Source organism: Carcharhinus amblyrhynchos, chromosome 7 (assembly GCF_965287045.1).
Source record: "Carcharhinus amblyrhynchos chromosome 7, sCarAmb.v2.hapA, whole genome shotgun sequence".
In the NCBI taxonomy this organism is placed as follows: Eukaryota; Metazoa; Chordata; class Chondrichthyes; order Carcharhiniformes; family Carcharhinidae; genus Carcharhinus; species Carcharhinus amblyrhynchos.
The window spans coordinates 123301595-123322764 of record NC_137330.1 but is presented as its reverse complement, the minus strand read 5'-3'; the positions used below and the strand labels follow the sequence as shown (position 1 = coordinate 123322764).

The window sequence follows — 21170 nt, the reverse complement described above, 5'->3', positions numbered from 1 at the left end:
CATATATACCCTGCTAGCTTACTTTCATTCTCTATCTTCCCCTTCTTAACCAATCCCTTGATCGCCTTTGCTGAGTTTTAAACTGCTCCCAATCATCAAGTCTACTGCTTTTTTGTCAATTTGTATGCTGCTTCTTTGAATCTAATAATATCCCTAATTTCCTTTGTAAACCATAGTTTAGCCAAAGTTTCCTTAACATTCTTGAGCCAAACAGAAATATCCAACTTCTGGAGTTCACCCATTCATTCCTTAAATGCTTGTCATTGTCTGTCCAATGTCCCTCCTTTCAGCAATGTTTCTCAGTCCATCATGGCCAATTCATGTCTCATACCATCATAGTTATCTTTACTGAGATTCAGGATTCTGGTCTCAGAATCAACTACATCACTATCCACCTTGACAAACGAATTCTACCATATTATGTTCACTCGACCTCATGTTCTCTCACAACTGGATTGCCAAGAAATCCTTTCTCAAGTTTTGATTTAATTTATTATTGTCACATGTATTTACAGTGAAAAGTATAGTTTCTTGCGTGCTCTATAGACAAAGCATACTATTCATAGAGAAGGAAATGACAGAGTGCAGAATGTAGTGCTACAGTCATAGCTAGGATGTAGAGAAAGATCAACTTAATGCAAGGTAAGTCCATTCAAAAATCTAAAGCAGCAGCAGAGAAGGTATTCTTGAGTTGGTTGGTACGTGACCTCAGACTTTTGTATCTTTTTTCCAAAAGAAGAAGGTGGAAGACAGAATGTCCGGGTGCATGGGGTCCTTAATTATACTGGCTGCTTTGCCGAGGCAGTGGGAAGTGTAGACAGAGTCAATGGATGGGAGGCTGGTTTGCGTGATGGATTGGGCTACATTCACCTTTTGTAATTCCTTGCGTCTTGGGCAGAGCAGGAGCCATATCAAGTTGTGAAACAACCAGAAAAAAATGTTTTCTATGGTGCATCTGTAAAAGTTGATGAGAGTCATAGCTGACATGCCAAATTTCCTTAGTCTTCTGGGAAAGTAGAAGCATTGGTGAGCTTTCTTCACGATAGTGTCGGCATGGGGGGACCAGGCCAGATTGTTGGTGACCTGTACACCTAAAAATATGAAGCTCTTGAGCCTTTCTACTTCGTCCCCATTGATGGAGACAGGGGTATGTTCTCCTTTACGCTTCCTGGAGTCAATGACAATCTCTTTCATTTTGTTGACATAAGAACATAAGAAATAGGAGCAAGAGTAGGCCAACTAGCCCTTCGAGCCTGCCCCGCCATTCAATAAGATCATGGCTGATCTGTCGCTGCTCAGTTCCACATTCCCGCCCTCTCCCCATAACCCTTAATCCCCTCTCTTATCAAAAACCCATCAACCCGCGTCTTAAAAATATTTAGCGAGGTAGCCTCCACCACTTCAACGGGAAGAGAATTCCAGAGATTCACCACCCTTTGAGTGAAGAAGTTCCTCCTCAACTCTGTTCTAAACCGCCCCCCCTTTATCTTGAGGCTGTGCCCCCTAGTCCTACTGTCCTTTCTGAGCGGGAAGAGTCTCTCCACCTCTATCCTATCCATCCCATTCATCATCTTATACGTCTCAATGAGATCTCCCCTCATTCTTCTAAACTCTAACGAGTACAAGCCTAATTTATTCAGCCTCTCCTCATAGCTCAACCCCCTCAACTCCGGTATCAGCCTAGTAAACCTCCTCTGCACTCCCTCCAAGGCCAAAATATCCTTGCGTAAGTACGGTGCCCAAAACTGCACACAGTACTCCAGCTGCGGCCTCACCAATGCCCTATACAACCGCAGCAAGACCTCCCTACTTTTATATTCAATCCCCCTCGCGATGAAGGCCAGCATCCCATTCGCCTTCCTGACCACCTACTGCACCTGCAAGCTGGGTTTTTGTGACTCATGCACAAGGACCCCGAGGTCCCTCTGCACCGTCGCCTGCTGCAGTTTTTCTCCACGTAAGTAATAATCCTTCCTACCATTATTCCTACCAAAGTGGACCACCTCGCACTTGCCAACATTAAATTCCATTTGCCATTTCCTGGCCCATTCGCCCAGCCTATCTAGATCCTTCTGTAGACTCTCCCCACCCTCCGCACAATTTGCCTTTCCACCAATCTGGTGTAATCAGCAAATCACTGAGGGAGAGGTCATTGTTGCCGCACCAGTTCAGCAGATTCTCCATCTCATTTCTGTACTCTGTCTCATCATTGTTTGAGATCCGACTCACTACAGTGGTGTGGTCAACAAACTTGACAACTGAATTGGAGGGGAATTTGGCCGCAGCCATAGGTGTTATAAGGTGTATAGTAAGGGGCTGAGAACACAGCCTTGTGGGGCACCGGTGTTGAGGATGATTGTGGAGGAACGGTTGTCGCCTATTCTTACTGATTGTGGTCTGTGAGTTAGAAAGTTCAGGATCCAGTCAGGGAGGGAGGTGCTGACGCCCAGGCTACAGAGTTTGGTGGTGAGTTTCATGGTAATAATAGTTTTGAAGATGAGCTGTAGTCAACAAATAGGAGTCTGACATAGGTGTTCTTGTTATCTAGGTGTTGCTGGGTTGAGTGCAGGGCCAGGGAAATGGAGAGATGGGAAATCTGGTATTGCCAATGAGTATTATACCAGAAGCAGCAGAACTTTTGTTATTTTTGTCTTTTGCCTTCCAGGCTGGCACAGTCCTTCCTTGTTTGTTTTTTACCCGTGACATTTCTAACTTCTTCAGTTATGAGCGGTCATCGACCTGAGTGTTAACTCTGATTCCCATCTCCACAGAGGAGTATGTCTAGCATTTTCTGTTTTTATTTCAGATGCGCAGCATCCTGAGGGTTTTTGTGTTGAAACAAATGGACCTATTGTTTGTGTATGTGTTCAGTGGTTGTCAGTTTTTTTCATACATAACTGTTTGATGAGATTTTTTTCGCTGTCTCTGATGAGGATGGCTAAGTACAAACCTGTGTGTCCTTTGATGAAGTTGGTGCTGTTTGAATGCCGCCTGTCAGTCAATCAGTCAGCTCCAGCAACGCTTGGTGCCGCCATTTTGTGGTAACCGTTAGTGAAGGTGCTGCTTGAGCGACCCGCCCGGCCAATCAGCGAGCGGCATGGCCGTTCAAACGCCCGGCTCTGGGCCAATGGGAGAGCTTGGCGCCTTGGCGGAGCTCGCGAGCGGCGGCGGAAAGCAAGAACCTGGCGACCGTTTGAAATAAACCGCCTTTCGGTGTGTATCAGAATATCCCACTTAGTAAAGGAAAAACTTCAACATTTTAGCTAAGGTACTGTTCCCTTCACCATCTGAAGGTAAAATTGGTGAGTTTGGGCGGCAAGATTTATTGTTTTTCAAACTTGTGCTTGACTTTTTGAGAGGGCGGGGGACATGTTTCCTCCTGTCAACTTTCTTAACACGGTGGATGGAAAAAAAATAATCATGCGTATAAAGATAGCGTGTATCGTCTAGTTTATTGTGCAACGGTGTGCTTTGCAGTTTATTTCCCCCCCCCCTTCCGGTTAACTTTCGGATTACGGTGGTTTTCATTAAATTTCCTGTTTTGAAGCCACGAGACTCCATAAGGTTTAAAATCCTGACTTTTTCCCTCCCGTTTGAGAGGCAGAATTAAACACCTTCGCCACATCTTAGTTGAAAGTTTCTGTTGAAATCTGTCTGGGGAATTTTCCACCCCCAAGTGTTGCAAGCGAGTGATGTGATTAAAATATTCCTTTTCATCCATGTTTAAATGTTATTCTGGATTTCAGTGTTTTATTTGTGATGAGTGAGTTTTTATTATGTCTTGTTTATTTTATTTGGACATCTCCTCAACTGCCAGAAAACAAGTGCACGGGGAGGCACCTCCGGCTGGCTGTCACTCAACAATGTGACAAAACCTTATTTCAGTTCAACAAACACTCAGTTTAACAAAAGTCTTTTTTTAAACTGATTTTTCAAAATGTTGTAATAAAAAAGTCGTTGCTTCGTTCTGCCTGCATTAGTTGTGATATTGTTTAAGAGTTCATTTTAAAAGAAGACTTGAAGTACTTTATTTTTGAGTGGTGGGGGGCAGGTGTCAAGGAAATGGAATTAAAGTCAAGTAAAATTTAATTGGTACCTTCATTGTAAGATTTATGCACTGGAATCTGCTTACCTGTTCTCCCCTTTTGGAAAATGTTTGGAGTATTGTGTTTTGTGGGAAGAAAAGTACAATTAATGAGACCTCAGCTGGTGTTGGGTTTCACTTTTGCCTCTATAAAAGAGCAGTTGACATTTGGAGATAATGCTGTGTGTAGTGGGGTTGCTTTGCTGCACATTTTTATGCCACTTCTATTAGCTTTGTGCATGGGTTATAGTGCTTAAATTTGTTTAACCTCATTTATTATTCTCAACTTAAATTTTTATTCATAATTTGTCCTTGTTTCTCATCTCTTTCCCCATATACATAATAGATCAGGAATAGGCCACCAGGCCGTTCAAGCCTGCCCACCATTCAATAAGATCATGGCTGATTTTTGCCGGCTTCAACTCCTTTTCTGTGCCATTTCCCCAAAGCGCTCCATTCCTCGATCTATCAAATATTTATCCATCTCCACTTTGAATACTTACAATAATTCAGCATCCTTTGGGTCAGAGAATTCCAGAGATTCATCGCCCTCTGTGAGAATAAATTTCTGCGCAGCTCAGTTTTAAATGACCGGTTCTTTATCTTGTAGCTATGTGCTCTTGTTCAACGTTCTTCCACTAGTGAAAACATCTCACTATAGGAGACGATGGGAGAGCCGTTGATGTCATCTATATGGATTTCAGTAAGGCGTTTGACAAAGTCCCTCGTGGTAGGCTGGTAGAAAAGGTTAAGGCGCATGGGATACGAGGTCAGGTAGCTAGGTGGATTGAGAATTGGCTGGGCAATAGGAGACAGAGGGTAGTTGTGGAGGGGACCTTTTCGGGCTGGAGGCCAGTGACCAGTGGTGTGCCACAGGGCTCAGTACTGGGACCTCTCCTCTTTGTAGTATACATAAACGACTTGGAAGAGAGCGTAAGTGGTGTGATCAGCAAGTTTGCGGATGACACCAAGATGGCAGGGTTGGCGGATACTGAAGTGGAATGTCAGGTGATACAGCAGGATATAGATAGGTTGGTGCATTGGGCAGATAGGTGGCAGATGGAATTTAATCCTGACAAATGCGAGGTGATGCATTTTGGAAGGAATAATGCAGAGAGGAGCTATGTGATAAAAGGTAGACCGATTAGGAGTATAGAGATACAGAGGGACCTGGGAGTGTAGGTTCACAAGTCTATGAAGGTAGCGACACAAGTGGAGAAGGTTGTTAGGAAGGCTTATGGAATGCTAGCCTTTATAGGAAGGGGTATAGAGTATAAAAGCTGTCGTCTAATGCTTCAGTTGTACAGAACGTTGGTTAGACCGCATTTGGAGTACTGCGTCCAGTTCTGGTCACCTTACTACCGGAAGGACGTAGAGTCCCTGGAGAGGGTGCAGAGGAGGTTTACCAGGATGTTGCCTGGCATGGAGGGACTGGATTACGAGGAAAGGTTGGAGAAACTGGGACTTTTCTCCTTGGAAAGACAGAGATTGAGGGGGGACATGATAGAGGTATATAAGACACTGAAGGGAATAGATAGAATCAATAGTGAGAGACTGCTCCCTAGACTGGGTACAAATACGAGAGGTCATGATTTAAGGGTGAGGGGGGAGAGGTATAATTTGGATGTGAGAGGCAGGTTCTTTACGCAGAGGGTCGTGGGGGTATGGAACGCGCTACCGAGTAGGGTGGTGGAGGCAGGAACGTTGGACTCGTTTAAGGTTCAATTAGACAGACACATGAGTGAAACGAGGATGGAGGGTTATAGTAGGGGCTATTAAATAAGGTCAGAGCCTCGGGAGATACCGGAAATGCAGACTTGTAAGTTAACGTTTTTGTCTTTTTATTCTGCAGGTGGAGGTCCACCTCGTTGTCAGACGAGGGGCATGCACACGGTGGGTCGTGCGTGGGCTGCTCTTGGAGGTTCCGGGAGTGGCCTAGTACTTCGTGTCGGTGTGTGTGCTTGATCCTAGACCGGTAGACGGGTGCCGCAACAGCTCGGTGACTAGCACTGCTAGCTGTGCAGATACATGGATTTGGGCCTGTGTCTGTGGGAGTTTGCGCATTCTCCCTGTGGTTGCGTGGGTTTCCTCCGGGCGCTCCGGTTTCCTCCCACAACCCAAAGATGTGCTCTTAGGCTGATTGGTTTACCAAATTGACACTATTCTCCCCTGAATCTGGCTAAGTTAGGGGTTCCATTCGTAGACACGCAGGGTAGAATAGGTGTAGGGTGATGCGGCGGCGCGGGCTCGTTAGGCCGAAGGGCCTGTTCCCGTGCTAGGTTGTTCTTTGTTATCATCTACCCTGTAAAGCACCCTCAGGATCTTATGTTTGAATAAGATCATTCCTCACTCTTCTAAACTTCAAGGAATACAGACCCAGACTATTTAGTCTCTCTTGATAGGGTAACCCTCTCATCCCAGGAGTTAGCGTGATGAATCTCCTTTGGACTGCCTCCAATGTTACTATCTCCTTTATAGGTAAGGGGACCAAAACTACGCAGTATTCCAGGTGAGGCCTCACTAACACTCTATACAATTGCAGTAAAATCAGCCTATTTTACGTGCAATCCCTTTGCAAAGAAGGCCAAAATGCTGTTAGCCTTCTTAATTACTTGTTGGACCTACCTGCTAACCTTTTGTGATTCATGCACTAGAACACCTAGATCCTTCTGTATTCCACTCACTTGTAGTCTCTCTCCATTTAGATAAAAAAATTGCCTTTTGATTTCTCCTATCGAACTGCATGACTTCACACTTTGCCACATTATCCTCCTTTTGCCGTGTTTTCATCCGGTCACCTAATCTATCTATATCCCATTGTAGATTCACAAAATGTCCTTCCACCTATCTTCGTCTCATTGGCAAATTTGGAAACCTTGCATTTTGAGCTACAGACACTGAGGCTCATCAAGGGGAGAGAGGGTGCCATTGTCAATGGGGTGCAAGTGACATCCACCCCCACCTAGACTGGCTAACTCTAAGGGTCAGGGACAAGAGGGGGCTACTGGGAAGAGGAAGGGGGGTGAGGAGCGGAGGCCTCAGCCTCTTAATCTGCATAACAGGTTTGAGGTTCTTGCTTCCAAGTTGGACGAGAACGAGGCAGGTGAGGTTGGTGAGCAAGCTGCACACGGTACAGTGCTGCAGCAGGACATAGGCAAAGAGAAAAGGAAAAGGAACGTAGTAGTTATTGGGGATAGTGGGGTGAAGGGTATTGACACTGTCCTTTGTCACAATGACAAAGTGCACAGAAGGGTGTGTTGTCTGCCTGGTGCTCGGGTACGGGATGTCGCAGCTGGGCTGCAGAGGAACCTGGAGTGGGAGGGTGAGAATCCGGTCGTTGTGGTACATGTGGGTGCCGGCGACGTAAGCAAAATGCAGACTGAGGATCTGGGGAGGGAGTATGAAAAGCTTGGAATGGAATTAAAAAGTAGAACCGACAAGGTGGTTATCTCTGGGCTACTGCCTGAACCGTGTGCAGATGGGCGTAGGGTTGACAGGATTAAGGAAGTGAATGGGTGGCTCAGGGATTGGTGTGGGAGGAATGGGTTTGAATTTATGGGGCATTGGCACCAGTATTGGGGTAGGTGGGACCTGTTCGGGAGGGATGGGGTTGGTCTGAACCGTGCTGGGACCAGAGTGTTGGCGAATCGAGTAAAGAGGACTGTAGACAGGGCTTTAAACTAATTAGGGGGGGGGAGGGTGTGAGGGTAGGTGACCTTACGAGGTCTAAAGTTAAGGAGAGTGTACATGTAAGGGAAGAGGCCGAGGATGTCCCAATAATAGAGGGAGTAGGGGGCGTGAGTATAGTTGGTGGCGTTGCGACAAATAGGGTCCAGGTGAAGGCTGGGATGAAAGCACTTTATCTGAATGCACGAAGCATTCGGAATAAAGTGGATGAGCTGATGGCGCAGATCGACACAAATGGATACGATCTGGTGGCCATTACAGAGACGTGGCTGCAGGGTGACAGGGACTGGGAGCTGAATGTACAGGGCTATCAAGTGTTTAGGAAGGATAGACAGGAGGGAAAAGGGGGGGGCGTAGCTATGCTGATTAAGGATAGCATCACGGTGGTAGCAAGGGATGATATTGGAGCCAAGGAGCAGAGGGTGGAATCGTTGTGGGTGGAGATTAGGAACAGCAAAGGGAGGAAGATGCTGGTGGGTGTCGTCTATAGGCCCCCGAATAATGATCTGGAGATGGGGAGGGCTGTTAACGCGCAAATAAGTGCGGCGTGCAAGAATGGGACGGCCGTAGTTATGGGGGATTTCAATCTGCATATTGATTGGTCGACCCATGTTGGACGTGGGGGGCTCGAGGAAGAGTTCTTGGAATGCTGCCGGGATAGTTTCCTCGAACAGTGTGTGTTGGAGCCGACGAGGGAGCGAGCTATCTTGGATCTGGTGCTATGTAATGAGGCGGGTAGAATTAGGGACCTTGTGGTGAAGGATCCTCTTGGGGAGAGTGATCATTGTATGGTGGAGTTTCTGGTGCAGATGGAGGAGGAGAAAGTGGGTTCCCGGACACGCGTCCTTTGTTTGAATAGAGGGAAATACGGTAGGATGAGAGATGAATTGGCGAATGTGGACTGGGAGAGCGCGTTGGAGGGAGGGTCTGTTAAGGAGCAGTGGAGGATCTTTAAGGAGATCTTTCTTGGTGCTCAACGGAAATTTATTCCGATGGTCAAAAAGGATAGTAGGAGGAGAGGTAATAAGCCGTGGATAACAAAGGAGGTGAAGGAAAGTGTTAAACTAAAAGCGGAGGAATTTAGAGTAAGAACATAAGAAATAGGAGCAGGAGTAGGCCATCTAGCCCTTCGAGCCTGCCCCGCCATTCAATAAGATCATGGCTGATCTGTTGTGGCTCAGTTCCACTTTCCCGCCCTCTCCCCATAACCCTTAATCCCCTCTCTTATCAAGAACCCATCAACCCGCTTCTTAAAAATATTTAGCGAGGCAGCCTCCACCACTTCAACGGGCAGAGAATTCCAGAGATTCACCACCCTTTGAGTGAAGAAGTTCCTCCTCAACTCCGTTCTAAACCGCCTCCCCTTTATCTTGAGGCTGTGCCCCCTAGTCCTACTGTCTTTTTTGAGCGGGAAGAGTCTCTCCACCTCTATCCTATCCATCCCATTCATCATCTTATACGTCTCAATGAGATCTCCCCTCATTCTTCTAAACTCTAACGAGTACAAGCCTAGTTTATTCAGCCTCTCCTCATAGCTCAATCCCCTCAACTCCGGTATCAGCCTAGTAAACCTCCTCTGCACTCCCTCCAGGGCCAAAATATCCTTGCGCAGGTACGGCGCCCAAAACTGCACACAGTACTCCAGCTGCGGCCTCACCAATGCCCTATACAGCTGCAGCAAGACCTCCCTACTTTTATATTCAATCCCCCTCGCTATGAAGGCCAGCATCCCATTCGCCTTCCTGACCACCTGCTGCACCTGCAAGCTGGGTTTTTGCGACTCATGCACAAGGACCCCGAGGTCCCTCTGCACCGTCGCCTGCTGCAGTTTTTCGCCACGTAAGTAACAGTCCTTCCTACCATTCTTCCTACCAAAGTGGACCACCTCACACTTGCCAACATTAAATTCCATTTGCCATTTCCTGGCCCATTTGCCCAGCCTATCTAGATCCTTCTGCAGACTCTCCACACCCTCCGCACAATTTGCCTTTCCCCCAATCTTGGTGTCATCAGCAAATTTCGACACCCTGCACTCGGTTCCCTCCTCCAGATCATCTATATAAATGGTAAATAGCTGAGGCCCCAGCACCGACCCCTGGGGCACCCCACTAGTCACCAACCGCCAATCCGAATAGCACCCATTGACCCCCACTCTCTGCCTCCTATTTGACAACCAATCCTCTATCCACGCTAACACCCTACCCCCAACTCCATGTCCCCTGACCTTCTGCAATAACCTCTTGTGAGGTACCTTGTCAAACGCCTTCTGAAAATCCAGAAAGACCACATCCACCGGCTCTCCTCTATCCACTGCCCTAGACACATCCTCATAGAACTCCAGTAAATTTGTCAGACACGACTTCCCTTTAATGAAACCGTGTTGCGTCTGCCCTATCAAGCAATTCCCTTCAAGATGCCTCGCAATTTCCTCCTTAATGACGGATTCTAACATTTTACCTACCACAGACGTTAAACTAACCGGCCTATAATTCCCCGCCTTTTGCCTGGCACCCTTCTTAAACCACGGCGTAACATTAGCCGTTTTCCAATCTTCCGGCACTTCCCCGGAATCCAGCGACGTCTGGAAAATAACCACCAAGGCATCCACTATAACCTCCGCCATTTCTTTCAGAACCCTCGGATGCATTCCATCCGGTCCTGGGGACTTGTCCACAATCAGCCCCTCCAGTCTGTCGAGCACCACCTCTCTAGTAACAGTAATGTCATTAAGACCCTCCATTCCTACCACCTTTCCATCTCTAACACCCGGCAAATTATTCACGTCCTCCTCCGTGAAGACAGAAACAAAAAAGTTATTCAAGACCTTAGCCATATCCCCATCCCCTACCACTAGGTCCCCTTTCTCATCCTCTAAAGGACCAACGTTCACCCTAGCCAGCCTCTTCCTTTTTATATATTTATAAAAACTCTTGCTATCCTTTTTTATATTAAGCGCTAGCCCAGCCTCATAGCTTCTCCTACCCTCCTTTATCAACTTCTTTGTCAATCTTTGTTGACATTTAAACCTTTCCCAGTCCTCTTCTCGCCCACTGCTCTTAGCTACTCTAAATTCCTCCGCTTTTAATTTAACACTTTCCTTCACCTCCTTCGTTATCCACGGCTTATTACCTCTCTTCCTACTGTCCTTTTTAACCATCGGAATAAATTTCTGCTGAGCACCAAGAAAGATCTCCTTAAAGATCCTCCACTGCTCCTCAGCAGACCTACCTTCCAACGCACTCCCCCAGTCCACATTTGCCAATTCTTCTCTCATCCTACCATACTCCCCTCTATTCAAACAAAGGACGCGTGTCCGGGAACCCACTTTCTCCTCCTCCATCTGCACCAGAAACTCCACCATACAATGATCACTCTCTCCAAGAGGATCCTTCACCGCAAGGTCCCTAATTCTACCCGCCTCGTTACATAGCACCAGATCCAAGATAGCTCGCTCCCTCGTCGGCTCCAACACACACTGTTCAAGGAAATTATCCTGCTGTGGTAGTTTTGAAAAAATTTTTTTTCCTTGTTTTTTTTCAAACAAACTCACCTGGCCTTTTTCCTTCAAGCCCTTTTTGATATTAAGCCCTATTAACTCACTCTGCTTCCCACTCACTCCGCTGCCCGCTCAGACACTGCCCGCTGTCTACACCAGGCCTCCTTTTAAACCTGGCGCTGATTTAAAGCAGGCTGGTCCACAAATGCCTTTTCACCACACCCTCAGAATTCTTAAAGCAGTAAATACAATAAATAAATGCTTTAAACAGTTCTACAAAGAGTAAAGTGCTTTAAACTTATTTTAAACAGGTTTTTAACAGGTAAAATCTTAGCTCTCTCTCTCTCAGCTCCAGCAAACAGCTAAGAGTAGTGGGCGAGAAGAGGATTGGGAGAGGTTTAAATGTCCAACAAAGATTGACAAAGAAGTTGATAAGGAAGGGTAGGAGAAACTATGAAGCTGGGCTAGCGCTTAATATAAAAAAGGATAGCAAGAGTTTTTATAAATATATAAAAAGGAAGAGGCTGGCTAGGGTGAATGTTGGTCCTTTAGAGGATGAGAAAGGGGACCTAGTGGTAGGGGATGGGGATATGGCTAAGGTATTGAATAATTTTTTTGTTTCTGTCTTCACGGAGGAGGACGTGAATAATTTGCCGGGTGTTAGCGATAGAAAGGTGGTAGGACTGGAGGGTCTTAATGACATTACTGTTACTAGAAAGGCGGTGCTCGACAGACTGGAGGGGCTGATTGTGGACAAGTCCCCAGGACCGGATGGAATGCATCCGAGGGTTCGGAAAGAAATGGCGGAGGTGATAGTGGATGCCTTGGTGGTTATTTTCCAAACGTCGCTGGATTCCGGGGAAGTGCCGGATGATTGGAAAATGGCTAATGTTACGCCGTTGTTTAAGAAGGGTGCCAGGCAAAAGGCGGGGAATTATAGGCCGGTTAGTTTAACATCTGTGGTAGGTAAAATGTTAGAATCTGTCATCAAGGAGGAAATTGCGAGGCATCTTGAAGGGAATTGCTTGATAGAGCAGACGCAGCACGGTTTCATTAAAGGGAAGTCGTGTCTGACAAATTTACTGGAGTTCTATGAGGATGTGTCTAGGGCAGTGGATAGAGGAGAGCCGGTGGATGTGGTCTTTCTAGATTTTCAGAAAGCGTTTGACAAAGTGCCTCACAAGAGGTTATTGCAGAAGGTCGAGGGACATGGAGTTGGGGGTAAGGTGTTAGCGTGGATAGAAGATTGGTTGTCAAATAGGAGGCAGAGAGTGGGGGTCAACGGGTGCTATTCGGATTGGCGGATGGTGACTAGTGGAGTGCCCCAGGGGTCGGTGCTGGGGCCTCAGCTTTTTACCATTTATATAGATGATCTGGAGGAGGGAACCGAGTGTAGAGTGTCGAAATTTGCTGATGACACCAAGATTGGGGGAACGGCAAATTGTGCGGAGGGTGTGGAGAGTCTGCAGAAGGATCTAGATAGGCTGGGCGAATGGGCCAGGAAATGGCAAATGGAATTTAATGTTGCCAAATGTGAGGTGGTCCACTTTGGTTGGAAAAATGGTAGGAAGGACTATTACTTACGTGGCGAAAAACTGCAGCAGGCGACGGTGCAGAGGGACCTCGGGGTCCTTGTGCATGAGTCGCAAAAACCCAGCTTGCAGGTGCAGCAGGTGGTCAGGAAGGTGAATGGGATGCTGGCCTTCATAGCGAAGGGGATTGAATATAAAAGTAGGGAGGTCTTGCTGCAGCTGTATAGGGCATTGGTGAGGCCGCAACTGGAGTACTGTGTGCATTTTTTGGCGCCGCACCTGCGCAAAGATATTTTGGCCTTGGAGGGAGTGCAGAGGAGGTTTACTCGGCTGATACTGGAGTTGAGGGGTTTGAGCTATGAGGAGAGGCTGAATAAACTGGGCTTGTACTCGTTAGAGTTTAGAAGAATGAGAGGAGATCTCATTGAGACGTGTAAGATGATGAATGGGATGGATAGGATAGAGGTGGAAAGACTCTTCCCGCTCAAAAAAGACAATAGGACTAGGGGGCACAGCCTCAAGATAAAAGGGGGGCGGTTTAGAACAGAGTTGAGGAGGAACTTCTTCACTCAAAGGGTGGTGAATCTCTGGAATTCTCTGCCCGTTGAAGTGGTGGAGGCTGCCTCGCTAAATATTTTTAAGACACGGGTTGATGGGTTTTTGATAGGAGAGGGGATTAAGGGTTATGGGGAGAGGGTGGGAAAGTGGAACTGAGCAGCGACAGATCAGCCATGATCTTATTGAATGGCGGGGCAGGCTCGAAGGGCTAGATGGCCTACTCCTGCTCCTATTTCTTATGTTCTTATGTTCCTTCCTCCATGCTATTATGTAAAGTGAATAATTGCAGGATCCCTGTGGTACTCCACTAGTTGTACCTTTCCACTCTGAAAAAGTCCCATTTATTCCAGCCCTCTTTTTTTTCCTATGTGACAATCGGTTTTCAATCCATTTGTATACTTCTCTAATTCCATGGGCTTTGCCTTAATGCACCAGCCAATGATTTAGCTATTTCTCATAAATGCACTATACAATTGCAACAACACTTCTCTACTTTTATACATCAGTCCTTTTAAAAAAGGGATTGAGAAAGCAAATGTCAACCAGTGGTTTCCTCTTATATGGCAATCTAGAATAAGAAATCACAGGTATATGTTACGCCTGTGGGAAGGCAAATGGATGTCAGATAAGTGGCACACTTTCAAAAGTGTGTGAACCAGGGTTCAGGGTAAATACGTTCCACTTAGAGTGAAGGGCAAGGCTGGTAGAAGTAGGGAACTCTGGATGACTTGGGATATTGAGGCCCTGGTCAAGAAGAAGAAGGAGGCACTGACATGCATAGGCAGCTGGGATCAAATGGATCCCTTGAAGAGTATAGAGGGGATAGGAATACAGTTGAGAAATCAGGAGGGCAAAAAGGGAACAGTGTTTTGGCAGATAAGGCAAAGGAGAATCCAGAGAGCTTCTACAAAGACATAAAGGGCAAAAGAGTAACAAGGGAGAGAGTAGGGCCTTTTAAGGATCAGCAAAGTCACCTATGTATGGATCTGCAAAAGATGGGTGAGATCCTAAAAGAATACTTGTCATCAGTATTTACTGTTGAGATAGGCATGGATGTTAGGGAACTTGGAAATAAATAGTGATGTCTTGAGTGTGCAGAGAACGTGATGTTGGAAGTCTTAAAGTGCATCCAGGTAGCTAAATCCATGGGAACTGAAGAAGTGTATCCCAGGTCATTGTGGGAGGCTAGGGAGGAAATTGCAGATCCCCAGGAAGAGAGATTTGCATCATTGATTGTTGAGGTGCCTGAAGATTGGATGGTGGCAAATGTTGTGCCTTTGTTTAAAAAGGGCTGCAGGGAAAAGCCTGGAAACTACAGGCTGGTGAGCTTCATATCTGTGGTGGGTAAGCTGTTAGAAGGTATTTTGAGAGACAGGATATACAGGCATTTAGAGACACAAGTACTGATTCGGGGCAGTCAGCATAGCTTTGTGAATGGAAAATCATGTCTCTCAAATTTTGGTTGAGTTTTTGAAGGGCTAACCAAGATGGTAGATGAGGGCAGTGCCGTTGATGTCTACATGGACTTTAGCAAGGCCTTTAATAAGATACCATATGGTAAATTGTTGCATGAGGGCGAGGTAGCCAATTAGATACAAAACTGGCTGGATGACAGAATGTGGAGATGCACATGGGATAAACACAGGAAGAAGACTCTCAACAGCCGGTTAAAGTCCAACGGGTTTATTTGATAACAAATTCCACTAGCTTTTGGGACTCTGCCCCTTCGTCAGGTGAGTGGGGAGTTCTGATCACAAACAGGGCATATAAAGACACACATTCAGCTTACAGAATACTGATTAGAATGTGAGTCTTTACAGCTAATCAAGTCTTAAAGGTGCAGACAATGTGAGTGGAGGTAGCATTAAGAATAGGTTAAAGAGATGTGTGTTGTCGCCAGACAGGGCAGTAAGTGAGATGTTGCAAGCCCAGGCAAGATTGTGTGATGTGAACCCAAGACACCAGTTGCGGCCGTCGTGAGTGCGGAACTTGTTCTGCTCAGTGAATCTGCGCTGTCGTCTATCTAACGGCGCCTTCAAGAACACTTACCCAAAGATCAGAGGCTGAATGCCTGTACCACTGAAGTCTTCGCCAACAGGAAGAGAACAGTCTTGCCTGGTGATTGTTCAGCGGTGTTCACTCATCCGTTATTGTAGCGTCTGCATGGTCTCCCCAATATACCAAGCCTCGGGACATCCTTTCCTGCAGCGTATCAGGTAGACAGCGTTGGCCGAGTTGCAGGAGTATGTTCTCCTGAGGGCTGCAACTTCTCCGGAGTCGTCAACATGTCATTGATGAAGACAAACATCTCACCAAGGCCATCCCCACACCCCCACTTCTTGCCTTCAAACAACCGCACAACCTCAAACAGACCATTGTCTGCAACAAACTACCCAGCCTTCAGGAGAACAGTGACCACGACACCACACAACCCTGCCACAGCAAGACATACTGGATCATCGACACGGATGCCATCATCTCATGTGAGAACACCATCCACCAGCTACACAGTACGTACTCTTGCAACTTGGCCAACGTTGTCTACCTGATACGCTGCAGGAAAGGATGTCCCGAGGCATGGTACGTTGGGGAGACCGTTCAGACGCTACGACAACAGATGAATGAACACCACTCGCCAATCACCAGCCAAGACTGTTTTCGTCCTATTGGCGAACGCTTCAGTGGTCACGGGCATTTGGCCTCTGAATTTCAGGTAAGAGTCGCTGAGCAGAGACTGATAGCCACGTCCCACACACGTGAGGGTGGCCTCAACCGGGATCTTGGGTTCATGTCACACTAGTTATAACCCCCATGACTTGCTTGGGCTTGCAACATCACACTTGCTGTCCTGTCTGGAGACAATACACATCTCTTTAACCTATGCTAATGCTATCTCCACTCACATTGCCTGCAACATTAAGACTTGATTAGCTGTAAAAACTCACATTCTAATCAGTATTCTGTAAACTGAATGTGTGTCTTTACATGCCCTGTTTATGATCAGAACTCCCCACTCACCTGACGAAGGGGCAGAGCCCTGGAAGCTAGTGGCATTTGCTACCAAATAAACCTGTTGAACTCTAACCTGGTATCGTGAGATTTCTTACTGTGGATGGCTGAAGTCAGAGGGTGGTTATAGAGGGTTGTTTTTTAAACTGGAGGCCTGTGACCAGCAGTGTGCCTCAGGGATCAGTGCTGGGTCTACTGTTATTTGTCATCTATATTAATGATTTGGATGAGAATATAGGAGGCATGGCTAGTCAGTTTGCAAATGACACCAAGATTGGTGGCATAGTGGACAGTGAAGAAAGTTATCTCCGATTGCAACAGGATCTTGATCAATTGGGCTAGTGGGCTGACAAATGGCAGATAGAGCTTAATTTAGATAAATGTGAGGTGATGCATTTTGGTAGGTTTAAATCAGTGCAACACTTACTCAGTTAATGGTAGGGTGTTGGGGAGAGTTACAGAACAAAGAGATCGAGGCAAACATGTTCATAGCTCCTTGAAAGTGAAGTCACAGGTGGACAGAGTGGTGAAGAAGGCATTCAGCATGCTTAGTTTCATTGGAGTGAACATTGAACACGTCTTTTTGAAGTTTTACAAGACATTAGTAAGGCCACACTTGGAATACTGGGTGCAGTTCTGGTCACCCTCTTATAGAAAGGATATTATTAAACTAGAAAGAGGTGCAGAAAAGATTTACTATGATGCTACTGGGACTTGATGATTTGAGTTATAAGGAGAGGCTGGATAGACTGGAATTTTTTTTCTCTGGAGCGTCGGAGGCTGAGGGGTGATCTTACAGAGGTCTATGAAATAATAAGGGGCACAGATCAGCTAGATAGTCAATATCTTTTCCCAAAGGTAGGGGAGTCTAAAACTAGAGGGCATAGGTTAAAGGTGAGAGGGGAGAGATACAAAAGTGTCCAGAGGAGCAATTTTTTTCATGTGGCGTGGTGAGTGTCTGGAACAAGCTACCAGAGACAGTGGTAGAGGCAAGTATAATTTTGTCTTTTAAAAAGCATTTACATAGTTACATGGGTAGGATGTGTATAGAGGGATATGGGCCAAATGCAGGCAATTGGGATTAGTTTAGGGGTTTTAAAAAGGGCAGCATGGACAAGTTGGGCTGAAGGGCTCTACGACTCTATGTTGAGAGGTGGTAGATTTAAAACTGAGATGAGGAGGAACAACTACTTGCAGAGAGTGGTGAAATTGTGGAACTTGCTGCACCATAGCGCAGTGGAATCTGAATCATTGAATGGCTTCACGAAGAAGAAGATATCTTTCTATTAAGTAAAAGAATACGGGCAACAGGTGAGGAGGTGGATTTGAGATCAGTCATGATCTGATTGAAGGCTGAATTTGCCACTTCTATTCCCAATTATTATGTTCCTGTGCTCTTCTTTAATTATTGACTCCAGAGTCTTAGTAATAATAGATGTTAAGCTATTAAATTAACGGGCCTATAGTAGGTGATTAAACCCAATAAAGATTTGGTGCAATCTGAGACCACAGAATTCCTACGGTGCAGAATGAGGCCATCTGGCCTATTAAGTCTGCACTGACTTTCCAAAAGAACGTTTTAACCACCTTTGTTCTATCCCTGCAACCCCATGCATTTTACCATGGCTAATACACGTAACCAGCACACCTTATAGAGACTTACAAAATAATGAAGGGGCTAGATAGGGTAGAGGTAGAGAGATTCTTCCCACTTAGAAAGGAAACCAGAACTAGAGGGCACAGCCTCAAAATACAGGGAGGGCAGTTTAGAACAGAGTTGAGCAGGAACTTCTTCTCTGAGGGTGGTGAATCTCTGGAATTCTGGGCCCATTTGAAGTGGTGGAGGCTACTTCGTTGAATATGTTTAAGTCACGGGTAGATAGATTTCTGATCGATAAGGGAATTAAAGGTTATGGGGAGCAGGCGGGTAAGTGGAACTGATCCGCTTCAGATCAGCCATGATCTCATTGAATGGCGGGGCAGGCTCAAAGGGCTAGATGGCCTACTCCTGCTCCTGTTTATGTTGTTATCTTTGGACTGTGGGAGGAAACCGGAACACCCAGAGGAAACCCGTGCAAATTCCACACAGGCATCCAATACATAACCTGGGTCATTATGTATAAAAACTCAGAAGTCACAATACTCATAATGCCATTGGCATAGTAAAAGCATTGCACAGCACCTCGTACAACCATCGTTGGACAGAATTTGCTGTTTTTAATCTCCTTTTTCAGATACTCTGCCTCCCCAAATCCCTAATTTAACCATGAGATTCTGGGTAGTACAGTGGCTAGTACTTTTGCCTCACAGTGCCAGAGACCAGGATTCTATTCCTTGGGTCACTGTGTGGAGTTTGCACGTTCTCCCTGTGTCAGCGTGGGTTTGCTCCGGTTTCCTCCCACAGTCCAAAGATTTGCAGGTTAAGTGCATTGGCCATGCTAAATTGCCCCTTTAGTATTCCGGGATGCACAGGTTAGAGGGATTAGCAGGGTGAATGTGATTACGGGAATAGGGTCTGGGTAGGACTGATGTCTGTGCAGACCTGATGGGCTGAATGGCCTCTTTATGCACTACAAGGATTCTATGATTCTTGTCTCTGTACCAGGCTTACTTCCCCTTATTTCAATAAGCCTAGCACTTCCTGTAATGCGCGTCTTTGTATTCTCTGGAAACCCCATTGTGGCATTGATTGTTGCCTCTTCTCAGGTAAGACCCAAATTGACCAATCCTACTCTCTCATCAACCTCCCTGAACAGCATGCAGGCTGGGGCCTGATGTTGCAAATCTCCTCCAGGCTCAGTTCATCTTTCCCAGTACGGATCCACGATTGAACTATTACTGTCCTCTGTGTTTCTATCCAGAATGTCTACTCACTGGTGAATTATAGGCCGGTTAGTTTAACGTCTGTAGTTGGAAAAATGCTAGAATCCGTCATCAAAGAAGAAATAGCGAGGCACCTAGAAAAGAATGGTTTGATCGAGCAGACTCAGCATGGATTCATTAAGGGGAAGTCGTGTTTAACAAATTTATTGGATTTCTATGAGGATGTGACTAGTGCAGTAGACAGAGGGGAACCAGTGGACGTGGTGTTTTTAGATTTCCAAAAGGCGTTTGATCAGGTGCCTCACAAAAGGCTGCTGCAGAAGATTAGGGTACACGGAGTTGGGGGTAAGGTGTTAGCGTGGATAGAGGATTGGCTGTCTAATAGAAAGCAGAGAGTTGGAATCAATGGGTGCTATTCTGGTCGGCAGTTGGTGACCAGTGGAGTGCCGCAGGGATCGATGCTGGGGCGTCAACTGTTTACCATTTACGTAGATGATCTGGAGGAGGGGGCTGAGTGCAGGGTGACGAAATTTGCTGATGATACGAAGATGAGTGCAAAAGCAAATTGCGTGGAGGGTGTGGAAAGGCTGCAGAGGGATCTGGATAGGCTGAGTGAGTGGGCGAGGACCTGGCAGATGGAGTATAATGTTAGCAAGTGCGAGGTTATCCACTTTGGTAGAAATAATAGGAGGGATTATTATTTAAAAGGCAGAAAGCTGCAGCATGCTACGGTGCAGAGGGACCTGGAGGTCCTTGTGCACGAATCGCAAAATCCCAGTCTGCCGGTGCAGTAGGTGATCAAGAAGGTGAATGGAATGTTGGCCTTTATAGCGAGGGGGATAGAATATAAAAGTAGGGAGGTCTTGCTGCAACTGTACAGGGTACTGGTGAGGCCACAGCTGGAGTTTCTGGTGACTGTAGTTTTGGCCGTCGCACTTGCGGAAGTATATATTGGCCTTGGATGGAATGCAGAGAAGGTTCACTAGGCTGATGCCGGAGATGAGGGGGTTAGCCTATGAAGAGAAACTGAATAGACTGGGTCTGTACTTGGAGTTTAGAAGGCTGAGGGGGGATCTTATAGAGATATATAAGATAATGAAGGGGCTAGATAGGATAGAGGTAGAGAGATTCTTCCCACTTAGAAAGGATAGCCGGACTAGAGGACACAGCCTCAAGATGGGGGGGGTGCAGTTTAGATCAGAGTTGAGGAGGAACTTCTTCACTCAAAGGGTGGTGAATCTCTAGAATTCTCTGCCTGTTGAAGTGGTGGAGGCTACCTCGCTGAATCTATTTAAGTCACGGGTAGATACATTTCTGATAGACAAGGGAATTAAGGGTTATGGGGAGAAAGCGGGAAAGTGGAATTGATCCTCTTCAGATGAGCCATGATCTTATTGAATGGCAGGGCAGGCTCAAAGGGCTAGCTGGCCTACTCCTGCTCCTATTTCTTATGTTCTTATAAAATCCTTACTGTCAGTGAGCTTATTATAAATCAAAGTCATGACCTTGATCATGGGGTGGGGGGGCTGATATCTTTTTTGCTCATCTGGCCCTTTCACTACTTGGCTTGCTTAGACTGTATGGTGTTAATGTGACTTCTGTAATCAAATCTGAGCTCGGTATGTCATATTGCTGTTCTGGCATTTTTTTCCCCTCCTTTCTTCACCTGTTCCTTGCATCTCTCATTTTTTGATTTGATTTATTATTGTCACATGTATGACTATGCACTGAAAAATATTGTTTCTTGCATGCTAAACAGACATAACATGCTGTACATAGGGAAAGAAAGGAGAGTGTGCAGTATGTAATGTTAATCATAGCTATGGTGTAGAGAAAGATCAACTTAATGAAAGTCCAGTCAAAAGTCTGACGGCAGCAAGGAAGAAGCTGTTCTTTTGTATCTTTTTTCCGATGGAAGAAGGTGGAAGAGAGAAGTCCAGGGTGTGTGGGATCCTTGATTCTGCTGGCTGTTTTTCCGAAG

At 46.1% G+C, this 21170-nt stretch overlaps 1 protein-coding gene across 1 annotated transcript in view; it reads left to right on the top strand.

Annotated features, from left to right (window-relative positions):
• Nucleotides 1-3170: 3170 nt before the first annotated feature.
• Nucleotides 3171-21170, top strand: part of lbr (lamin B receptor) — a 136615-nt gene continuing 118615 nt past the window's right edge. Inside the window, exon 1 of the mRNA XM_080193081.1 lies at nt 3171-3302. The gene's annotated coding sequence lies outside the window, so the exon portion shown is untranslated. The remainder of the gene's footprint in view (nt 3303-21170) is intronic.